Consider the following 11,352-nt stretch of genomic DNA (forward strand, 5'->3'; position numbering starts at 1 on the left):
AACTAATCTCTGCACACCACACATCCCAATAGCTCACATGTAGCTGGCTTGCTGGCATGGCATGCTGACAGACCTGGTGAGGTAGGAGGAGATCCAGGCTTCCTGGGTCCAGGAGATCCATGGAAGCCTAGGCAAGAAGATACATCAACATGAAGAGTGTCACCCCACTGGGCCAAATGCAGCTAAGAGGCCAAGAATGTGACCATTAGATGAAGCAATGTGGAGCTTATTGGACCATGAGAAGAGCAGTTTGAGATTGAAATGCTAATGGACTGTGTTAAGGAAAGAACAGGAGGGAAAAAGAAGTGTCTACAGACAACTCTAAAGAAACTTTGCTTTAAATGAGATAAAAGAAATGGAAGAGAATGTGCAATCAAAAAAAGTTTAAAATAAGAGATATTAGGGCATCTTTTATAGGCTGATGAAAATATCCATTCAAGAGGAAGAAATTGAGAATGCAGGAGAGAGAAGTGATATTTACAGAAGGGAATCCTCTAGGAAGGTAAGAAGTGGGGATACTTTATTCTCTCAGTGTGAGATTTTTCTGGTAACTTATTTCCTCTACTCTTCTGATGGACATATGTTCCATGTGCCCTCACGTGGTAGTCTAATCCAGGACAGAGTCATGCTAAGAGCTTCTCTTAGTGTTGCATACTGGTTCTAGGATCCAAGCTGTGGCAATCTTCTTCCAGTTTGCTTCCTGATTTCCCAGTGTACTATCCCCAAGATCTTTTCAAAGGTCAAAAAATTAATGTCTGAGCTCCCTCAATAATATAACTCTTAATATGGGCCAGACATTGCATTTATTGTCCCACTTACTGTTATTATCTCACCTTATAGATGGGGACCCAGAGGCAATGAAATGTTAAATGACCTGCCAGAGGTCATATATCTGGTAAGTGGAGGAACCGGGACTTGAACCCAGTCAGTGTGGCTCTGGAAGCTCATCTCTTTAATCTCCCCCATATTCTGTTTCCTCCCTTTGGCTCTTCTTCCAGAAGGCCTAGGATCCTTTAAACCTATAAAACTACTTGTGGCTTGTCTTGACCCTACACACACACACACACACACACACACACGGCCTGTCCTGAAGCCCTTCTAATGAGTAGTCATCTCAATTCACCTGCGACTGGTCCTGTACCTATAAGAAATGCTTCTCATACAGGGAGGGAGGCCTTTGAGTTGCTGCTTTCCTATTTATATCTGGTCAGAGCTGGGCAGGAAACAGATGGCACACTCAAATTGAGTAATTTGAGGAGAGTTGAATAAAGGGACTATTTACAAAGGTGTGGGCAGGATGTAGGAAAGCCACAGAAGTAGTGTAATAAGTAACAGCTACTTGACCACCCCTAGGCTTAAATGGGTAGGAAAGGTGTGAACACCGGGCCCTATAGAGTGAGTCCTGTGTGGTTTACCACCTGACAAGAGCTGTGACCATGAGTCAAGAGTTGGAGCCAGATCGGAGGTGCCCTCTTTTCACTCCCCGCCCTCCCAGGTCTCCCTCACACTTTCCTTCCCTCTGATCTCCTGCCCAGGGCTTCCACTTGCTAAACCCAACCAAAAACCAAAGGGCAAGGGAGCCTGTTGATACAGTTTGCATGTAGTGGATAGAAAAGAGTGGAGAGTAGATCTAGAAGGGCAAATAGAAGTATCTACCATACTAACCAGGTTACTATTTAGGGTAAAGAATGGGGCTCTGGAGCCAAGTGCCAATTGCCTCTTAGTTGCCACATGACTCTGGGCAAGTTATTTAGCCTCTCTATGCATTAGTTTCCTCATCTTTAAAGTGGCCTACCTAACAAGAGCTGTGACCATAACACCAACCTCACAGAGCTGTAGTAAGTGTTAACCCTTAATTTTTTCTCATTTAGATAACACAGCACTTAGCATATAGTAGGCACTCAATAAATACTGGTTCCTTTTCTTTCTCACCTTCTTCAGGTTAATGTATAGGAACAAAGTTTTCAAATTTACATCTAGCCCTATTATATGTACTCAGTATGTATTGCTTGATTGATGATTGAAGGGACCTTTTGTTCCTTGAGGTCTCAGAATATCCTGTAAATGACCCATCCAGTCTATCCTAAGAGCCTGCAACAGTTAAACTGTGGCTTCAAAAGTTCTTGATATTGCTGACATGGTTCTAGCTCACTTCGTGGGTGGCTGCAAGGTTACTAGAGTGTTGGTCTTATAACTTATTAAATTGTACATTTGTTTTATGCTATTGTCCGCATTTGCTTAGCAATTTAAAAGTTTTAAAAAATATGTTCTAAATTTCACAAAACCATAAGAAATAAAAATATTTCATTGTTTGCTTTCCCTCCATTTGGCCTTTCCTGTGACTACAGGGATCTGAATCATCACCAGGTTCTTGACAAAAGGCATTTGAAAAGTTGATTTTACTGGTGATAAGTGGACCTAGGACCACTTATTTCTTCCTACTCATACTAGTATATTTCTTCTGAGGCTGGGTCTAATGCTTGTCCAGAATGTACACCTGAAGGCAGCTATAGGGTATGCTCTCTACTCTGGCCCTTTCTTTAAAGAACTCCATGGTTCTTGTTGACTGGCTCCAAATCCCTGCCCTTTGATGCACCCTGAACAAGAGACTTCCTCTATCAGCCTCTTAAAAGCTTGGAGTGCTGGGGCTCCTATATTCTACCAAGCACCTCTGTCATGTTGCCAGGCCTTGTCCCCAATCCACTCTTAAGTAGATGCCAAAGTGAAGGAATGCTTTTCCAAGCCATTTACCTGGCATGCTCCATTTCTATTATAACGACTCTTTCAAACCTTCTTTCATTATGTGCTTTTCAAAGGAATAAAAAACTCCCTATGACTATAAACTCTACTAGACTCAAAGTTCCACAGTGGTGGAACTGTATCTTTTCATGTTTTTATAACCTATATTGCCAGAGTCATTGACACAGATTAGAAGCTCAAGAGAAGGTTGTTGAAACGAACTGAATTGAACTTTCTACCCCTTCCTGCCTGCATGAAAAATGTCTGTTTCTTCGGGCCAGCGTGATCACTTCAGTGGGACTCACACCACTTGAAGGAGAGGGACTTTGCCTTCTCTGGGAGTTGGTTTTTAACTGGCAGCTCCAGCAGGAGTGTGTAAAAGGATGAAATGGGAGGTGGACAGGGAGGAACCGGCACTTAAGAAACTTGGAGTCTCATTTATTTTTAACATTATTCACAGATGACTTTCTATCTTTCTTCTCCTTAGCATGGATGCTTCTACCCTCTTCTTGTAAATGAGTGCATAGCTGAGGAATTGTATTTGTTTATCTTGCTTCTTGAACAGCCACAGATACACTCCCAGTCCCTTTCACCCCTTGCCTGCCAAAGCTGGCCTAGTGCTTTTGATGTTTTTACTTTTGCAAAAATGACAAAGGGCCTGGAGATGAGAGAGTTCGAGCTAGGAAATTCAGCTCCTCTATGCCTCACCTTTCCTCATTAGTAGCTGAGAGTGGGAGTAATAAATAAGGAGTAAGAAAGAAGTGGAGCTTGCTGTTGGGACGAAAAGTTCCAGCCTTTGAAACGTGTGATTTATGGCGATGAGACATTCAGATCCAATTCCTGGGTGAGGGCATCTGAGACAGGGGCCTCAACATGTTTCCCTACCATAAATCAGGACACAGATTGACCTAATCAGCTGTTTTCCTTATTCCTCCAAGTTCCAAAGTGCAAATGCTCTCCTGCTGAGTAGTTATTTTAGAAGAGGGAAGGGGAAGTAAAAAGCCAGGCTCCCTACGGCCCTCAGGGGCGCTGGCGATGCTTCCCAGACACCATTGTAATATCTAGGATCTCCTCGTTCCCTAGTTAACGCCACCCTCGTGCGGGCTCCGAATCTAAAGTGACCTGAAACAAGCTCAGGGCACAGACCAACGCGTAGCTTTCCCATCTCCCAAAGATGAGATTCCAAAGGTTTGTAAATAAATACTCCCCGCAGCAGAATTTCATTGTCAAGAAGGACAGCATGTTTGTCCCGACGCCCACAGGAGGGCCTTTTGCCAAAACGAATGGGAAATCAGTGGCCCCATTAACATCCTGTGATCTTAGATCTAAAAATGACCCGGACTGGGTAAACAAGGTGACGTAAGCGGCTGGGCAGGGAGTGGCTCTCTACTGCCACCTGGAGGAGAGCGTCCGCAATGGCGCAGAGGCTCCGGGCTGCGAGAAAGCGGGCCTTGGCCGGCTGGAACCAACTGGAGAAAACGGGTGCGAGCTGGGAAGACGCCCGGAGGGTGGGGGAATACACAGGAGGTTAAATGGAGAGGAGAGAAAACTCCTCTGCGACCTCTGCTAGAGGAAAACGAGGTCTGTGTTATCCAGGCCACTGGGCGCTGTGGCATGAACCCTGCTGGCTTCCTCCTGGGAACACTGCTTTTATAAAAGGACTCAGGCACCATTAACTCTCGCTAGAAAAAAATATAGCTAAAGCTGCGTGGGGACAAGATCGCAACGCTGTAGGCCCTTGATAAAAACAACTCTCAGTTTCTGAAAGGAAAAAAAAAAAAAAGGCGAGGCATGGATATGCTAATAACGGGCCACCAGATTTTTTGTTGTACTTTGGGCTTCTCTGTGACTTAGTGGGGGAGGGAGTGCAGGAGTGTAACAACAGTCCTAATTTACTTTCTTGTCAGACTAATGTGAGAATGAGGCTACAAAGCCTTCTGCATTACGCAACCCCCATGCCGCGAGCTGCCCCAGAAATGTGCTGGGGGCTAGATCAACGGGGTGTTATTACTTTCCCTCCTGTAGATGATCCACAAAAGAAAAACAAAGAGCTGATTTTTAACTTGTTAAAAGCAAAACAAAACCCACTTTATTTGGGGGTTAGTCAGCTCTTGCTGTGTTGCAAACCACCTCTAAATCTCTGTAGCTGGGGACAATAAACATTTCTTTTTCTTGCTAATGGAGCTGCAGGTCAGCCTTGCTCTGATCTTAGTTGGGCTCAGCTGGGTTGGCTGAGCTAATCTGGACTCCAAGCTTAGGGTCAAATACAGGTCTGCTCTGTGGTTCCATTTCTGGACCGAGATGAAAGGACACAGTGACTACCTGAGGCATACTCTTCTGGCAGAGGGTGGAGCCGTTCAAGAGGCCAAGTCAAAACAGGCGAGCATAGTTGAAGCTTCTGCTTGTGTCATATCAGCTAATATTCCATTGGCTGAGCCAAGTCCAACATCAATGGGGGGTGGAGGGCAGGGAGTGGGATATACCTTGCTTACTCTAGTTGATCCAGAGGGTCATTGTCTGCTCACAGGAATATTTGCTTCCTGTGGGAGAATTGCAAAGTGAAGATGGTCTAGATCAGCGGTCGCCAACCTTTCGGACCTCACAGACCACCAGTTGGCAACCACTGGTCTAGATAAGCCTTATGTATATTGGTGGTCGCCAACATGCATTTAGTATTGCATAATAGACACTTTTAATTCATTTCTCTTTCTAGTTTTACCCTCCACTTATGAGATTATGTGTTCAGGGACACACTACCTTGGATCATGGCAGGTCTGCCTTATGGACATTCTACTTGTCTCATGACAGGATTTTTCCAAAACTCCCTGTACCAGAAGGGTGGACATTACTTATGCAGGTATCACCTTTGGAATGAAAACAACAGGCAGAGAGTCTTCAAGAAGGCAGCATGGTATGTTGAGAAGAGCACTAGATTTGATAATCAAGAAACCTGGGTATCTAGTCCTGATTTGCCAGTTTTGGAATCTGGAAGGGTTGGCAGAGACCAACAACCCGTTGCCTTTAAAGCCTTGTTTAGTAGCTGGACTTTATCCTGTGCACTGGGGCATGACAGGATCAGATCAGAGTTTTTGAATAAGCTTTTTGGCAACAGTGTGGAGGGTGGATTGAAGGAGAAACATTGGATTGGAGGCAAGGAGGTGGTTAGGGTATATAGTCCAGGTGAAAGGTAATGGGGACACAGACCAGGAATGAAGCACTGGAGATGGAAAAAGGGATGAATAAAGAGCCTTTAGAAGCAGACCTGACAGGAAGGACTTAAAGACAATCAAATATGAGAGGAAAGAAAAAGAGGAGTCAAACATGAATCGAGCATTCAGAGGGCATCGCACAAATATTTGTAAATATTATTTCTCAAACTCCTGGTTGCAACTGCATAAATGTATGTGTATGCATGGGTTGGCAAGCATTGTAAAATGAATTTCTTTCCAGGGCTGATGCCCACCTCCAAATTATACAAAATGGGCTATATCAGTGTTTTCCAAACTTCAGTCATTTGTATACCTCAGTCACAATTTTCGTCATATTCAAATAACACCTGCATTCCTTTGTTCTTTAAATGAAGTCATTTTTTTTTTTACCCTAAACACTTACTGCAGGCTCATCCTAAAACAAAATCATATATGTGAAATCATGACGTTTATGTGCTAGTTATTTGTCTATACATATTGAAACAAATATGTATCTGTACAAGGGTTGGCAAAAGTAGCTTCACAGTTATTCATAGAGAAAATAATATAATTAATAAATAATATAATAAACTGTTTCTCATACTCAGAACTGTAAGCCTAATTTTGCCCACCCCTGAATATTACCAATAGTGGTAGTAGTAGTAGTAGTAGTAGTAGTATTACTTCCCATGCCCTCAGCTATGTGCAGGCCAGATTTACGAAACCCCTGACCAAGATGATACTAAAGCCACTAGGATAATACAGATTTTGCTTTCTATGCCCTCCTCTTGGTTTCCATTCGGATTGTATCAGTGTCCAGCCCTGGATGGCAGGTCTGGTCATTGGCAAGGCCTTGCCCTGCAGGCAGTGACCTTGAGCAGAGCTGGGTTTGAGGTTTTCTTCCAAACAAATGGGGGCTGACCTGGAATGTCTTTTTAACTCAGTGTCTCACATCTGAAAGCCACTGAAAGAGCAGACAAGCCAGATGAGCTGGGCCCCTTGCTTTCTGCAGCCAAGGATGCAAATGGGCCTTGGGGTCTCCCTCTGCATCTCCAGGTTCTTCCTGATGCCTGCCCAGGGGCCACATACACAGGTCTGAATGTGGAGGGTTGCAACTCAACCTTTTGTTCACATTTGATGTATAAAGATCTCTACAGACCGTTTCAAGGTAAAGTTAAATTAATTCTGCATTAATGGGCTGGATGACAGGAGGCATGTCACTAAAGCTCTCTGACCCTCATTTCCCTGGATAAAATGGGGGGCTAGGCTGGTGACCATGAAAGGGTCTCACTCTAACATCTTACTGTGCTCAACAATTTGGGGACAGTTGTGTTTCTTCTTTGAATTCTTTATTCAAGTCCTTGCCCTTTTTCACTCTTATAGTATTGTTTGTCCTTATTTGCAAAACTTATTATCATTGTATGCAAATGTTTTATGAATATTGTGTCTTATCCTTTGTCATTAATTGCAAATATTTTTCCTCAGTATGTTTCAATGGTTATCTCTGTGAGAATAAGGAGACACCTTCCCCCTCCACCCGACTAACTGACAATCTTTTCCTCAAGGTATCTGCTTAAAAAGAACTTCTTTATTCCTAGATTATAAAAATATGCAATCAGTTTATCTTCTGGGAATTTAATGAATTTATTATTTTATTTTATAATTTTAGACCTTTTAAGATGTATTTTATATAAGGAGTGATATATTTATTTTCTTTTGTCTTTATTTTCTTTTACAAATAGGCACCCCATTTATTGAACAATCTATCCTTTTCACATAGATTTGAAATATATTATCTTTAGGAATTTTTTAAAAATCATGTTATCCTCCTATGTAATAAAAGGCTAATATGCAAATAGACCGAACAGCGGAACGGGAACAACCGAACAACCGAACAATCGGTTGCTATGAGCGGGGCTGACCACCAGGGAGCGTTGGCCATGGCAGGATGGTGGAGCAGGTGAGCGGGGGCGCCAGACCAAGGTGGGGCGCCAGTCGCTGTCATTGGGGCGAGCCTCTGGTGGTTACTGAAAATTCTTTGCTCCCATGTGCTGCAGTCCTGCCCAGCACTCACACCTGCTGCCAGCACCAGCCCCACCTGCATCCGCAGCCAGCACTGGAGCCACCACTCACACCCGCTGCCAGTGCCTGGCGCCAGTCCCGATCACTTGGCGCCATCAGCAGGTAGAAGCGGTGGCTGCCAGCCCTGATCACCCTTAAGGGCTTCTCCACCTCCCTCTGCTCCTGAGGGGTGATCAGGGCAGCAGCTGCTGCTCACACCCACTGACGGCACCGGCCCCGCTTGCACTCACTGCTGGCACCAGCCCCAATCACTCCGCGCTGTCAGCGGGTATGAGTGAGGCCGGTGCCATCAGTGCATGGGAGTGGCAGCAGCGGGAGTGGGGCTGCCAGCAGACAAGAGGTTGAGGGTCATGGTGGGAGGGGCTGGGCGGGGTCACGGAGGATGGGCCAAGACCCGCCCCTGTGCCTACTGCAGCCTTGTGGCCCACAGTTCATTTCAAGGTGGACGAATTCGTGCACTGGGCCCCTAGTCTATATATATAAAGGCCTAAGCGACCAGTCGACCATTCAACTGGTCGCTATGATGCACCATGACCACCAGGGGGCAGACGCACAACATAGGAGCTGCCGTGGCATGTACAGAGAAATGGCACCACAGACCTGGCGCCCACAAAGCAACACTCAGCTTCCCCCAAGTGGGACACAGGCACGACCATTCAACTGGTCGCTATTATTCACACTGACCACCAGGGGGCAGACGCTCAATGTAGGAGCTGCCCCCTGGTGGTCAGTGTGCTCCCACTGCTGGAGCACCGCTCAGCTGACCAACGGGCGCCAGACGCTGAGCTCACAGCTGGTGAGCACAGCTGTGGCAGCGCAAGCCTCTCCTGCAGACACTCCTCCTAGGCACCCCTCCCCCATCTGAACCAGGACCAAAATCAGGATCGGGACCGGCATTGGGACTGACTGGGTGGGAGCCCGCGGCCGCTTCTCAGTCATGGGCGCACCGGTATCACCCTAGGATGGGTGCGCGGAGACTGCCACAGAACAGTGGCAGCAGTAGGCGCAGCGGGGCCAGGATGAGTGGGAGCAGCGCTGTGCCCGGCTTGGGCGTCTTCCCAGCCACCTTCCACTTTGCGCACTACTACATCCCTTGGGGGATATTGGATGTCGGTTTCAGCCCGATCCCCGCAGGCCACACCTAAGGACCCCACCAGTGCCCGAACCTGTGCACCGGGCCTCTAGTTTACTTATAACAGTAAAAGCTATTGTCAGTTCTATTATGGCATATTTTAACTGTTGTACTAATGGAATTGTTATTTTTATTTATTTTTATTTTAAAACCATAGCAACAATATTTACTTCCAACCTCACTACCACCACTTTAATGCATTTAAAAGTTTACCATAAATGGTCATTATCATGACTGTCAACATATAAAGCTGTCAGAAGAAGACTTTCCTTTTCTATCATTGTAATTAGTAGAGTTAATCATAGCAATTAGTGAAGAACTCAGTTTGTATGATTTGGGGGAAAGTAGGGCTAGGACCTAGGGAGATTATTTCCTGTGCAAAACTAGAAAGTTAGAGATAATTTTCCCTCTGGGTGCCCCCTCCCTACTCCAAGTATCCACTGTTCTCTTCTCTCTTCCTCACTTCATCTCTTAGAATCCACTGTCAAGTCTTCATTCACACTGAGGTGTTGATGATTGGTTACTGCCCAACACAGCTATTTTCCTTAGAGTGTGAGGTATGTGGAAATTAAGTTGTTACTAATAATAGAGTACTAAAGTTTGAAATACTTTACTTTTTAATAAGTCCGAGTTGATTCAATATTTCCCCGAAATAAATTCACCTGGTCTAGCTTACTTCTTTTGTGGGAGAAGAAAAATGTGTGCTGGTAATTATCTGTGACCTCTTTGTCACAACCCATGGGGATATAATGATGTGCCATTAATAGCCGAGGCCACTTCACATGGCCCTGGGAGGGAGGTGAGCTTAAATGTCTGCTTTCATTACTTTTTTAATGTTGTCCAAGGATAATTTTTAATAACTTCACCAAATCGATATTGCAAGTGAGTAAGAATGATGCTGAAAACATATGTGTTAGTGAAACTACAAATATTATGATTATTTAATAAAAGATAAAGTGATAACACAAATGAAATGTACACTACTATTATTCACAATGGGTACTCAAAAAATATTAATTAAATTAATGAGTGAATTAATATTTAAAACATCAAAAAACGGTTTGTTGATGCTTTGCTGAAATATTTACTCACTTTCAATAAAATCTGTGGTGTAAGAAACAATAGTTTCAAAAATGTTTTTCAAAAGATTTAATATTCTTTTAAAACTTGTCCTATCCTATATAATAAAAGTCTACTATGCAAATTGTTCAACCGGGAGTTTGACGAGGAGTTTGACTGCTCACTATGATGTGCGCTGACCACCAGGGGGCGGCGCAGAACATGGTGGGCATCGGTGACCAGTGGCGGTGCCTGGGGGTGGAGCCGCCGCCCAGGTCCCAGGTACTGAGGGAGCCGGGCGGGGCGGGCCCAATCAATCACCCTGCAGGCAAGATGGTGGAGTAGGTGAGGGGTGGGTGCCAGGCCACGGCGGGGTGCCAAGCGGGTCTGTGGGGCTGCGAGGCTGGGGGCACGAGCTGGGGCTGCAAACCTGGGGGCGCAAGCTGGGGCCTGATCCCTGCAGGCCACCCCGAGGGACCCTATCTATGTACGAATTCATGCACTGGGCCTCTAGTTTTTATATATTTTAACATAAAAATAACTATTTGTAGGAGTGGAACAAAAGTCTTAAGTGAGCCCTAGCCAGTTTGGCTCAGTGGATAGAGTGTCGGCCTGCGGACTGGGGGATCCCGGGTTCGATTCTGGTCAAGGGCATGTGCCTTGGTTGCAGGCACATCCCCAGTGGAGGGTGTGCAGGAGGCAGCTGATCGGTGTTGTTTCTTTCTCATCGATGTTTCTAACTCTCTATCCCTCTCCCTTCCTCTCTGTAAAAAAATCAATAAAGTATATTAAAAAAAAAGTCTTAAGTGAAAAAACAAGACATAGAAAACAAAAGAATGGTAATGTTTGAGGGTATGAGGCAGTGGCAACTGGCCTCTAAATTTTGTACAGAATCCCTGGCCTCAGGAATATCTTACCTACAATGTAATACTTTTATGAATACCTTATCTACTTTAGAAATATTTTCACTACTGTTTGCCCTATTTCTTTGCCTGCTCCCCTGAAGTTATTTTGTTTGTTAAATAAAACAAAACTGGATTCTCTAACAGAAGTAAGTCTTTGTCATCCAAAGTGAGGAAAAAAAATTGAAAAACAAAAATTTGAGAATTGGGACCCTAAGGTAATACTCCCAATGCTCCCTCCCACCTCCTA

General features: G+C 44.8%; 1 long non-coding RNA gene across 5 annotated transcripts in view; it reads right to left on the reverse strand.

Moving 5' to 3' along the window:
• LOC102761760 overlaps nucleotides 1-11,352 on the reverse strand; it is an 88,468-nt gene that overhangs the window by 35,308 nt on the left and 41,808 nt on the right. For all 5 annotated transcript variants that reach the window (XR_001512277.1, XR_001512276.1, XR_001512274.1 and 2 more), the window contains exon 4: nucleotides 5,497-5,603. This is a non-coding gene — a long non-coding RNA (uncharacterized LOC102761760). The remainder of the gene's footprint in view (nucleotides 1-5,496; nucleotides 5,604-11,352) is intronic.

Source organism: Myotis davidii, unplaced genomic scaffold (assembly GCF_000327345.1).
Source record: "Myotis davidii unplaced genomic scaffold, ASM32734v1 scaffold6, whole genome shotgun sequence".
In the NCBI taxonomy this organism is placed as follows: Eukaryota; Metazoa; Chordata; class Mammalia; order Chiroptera; family Vespertilionidae; genus Myotis; species Myotis davidii.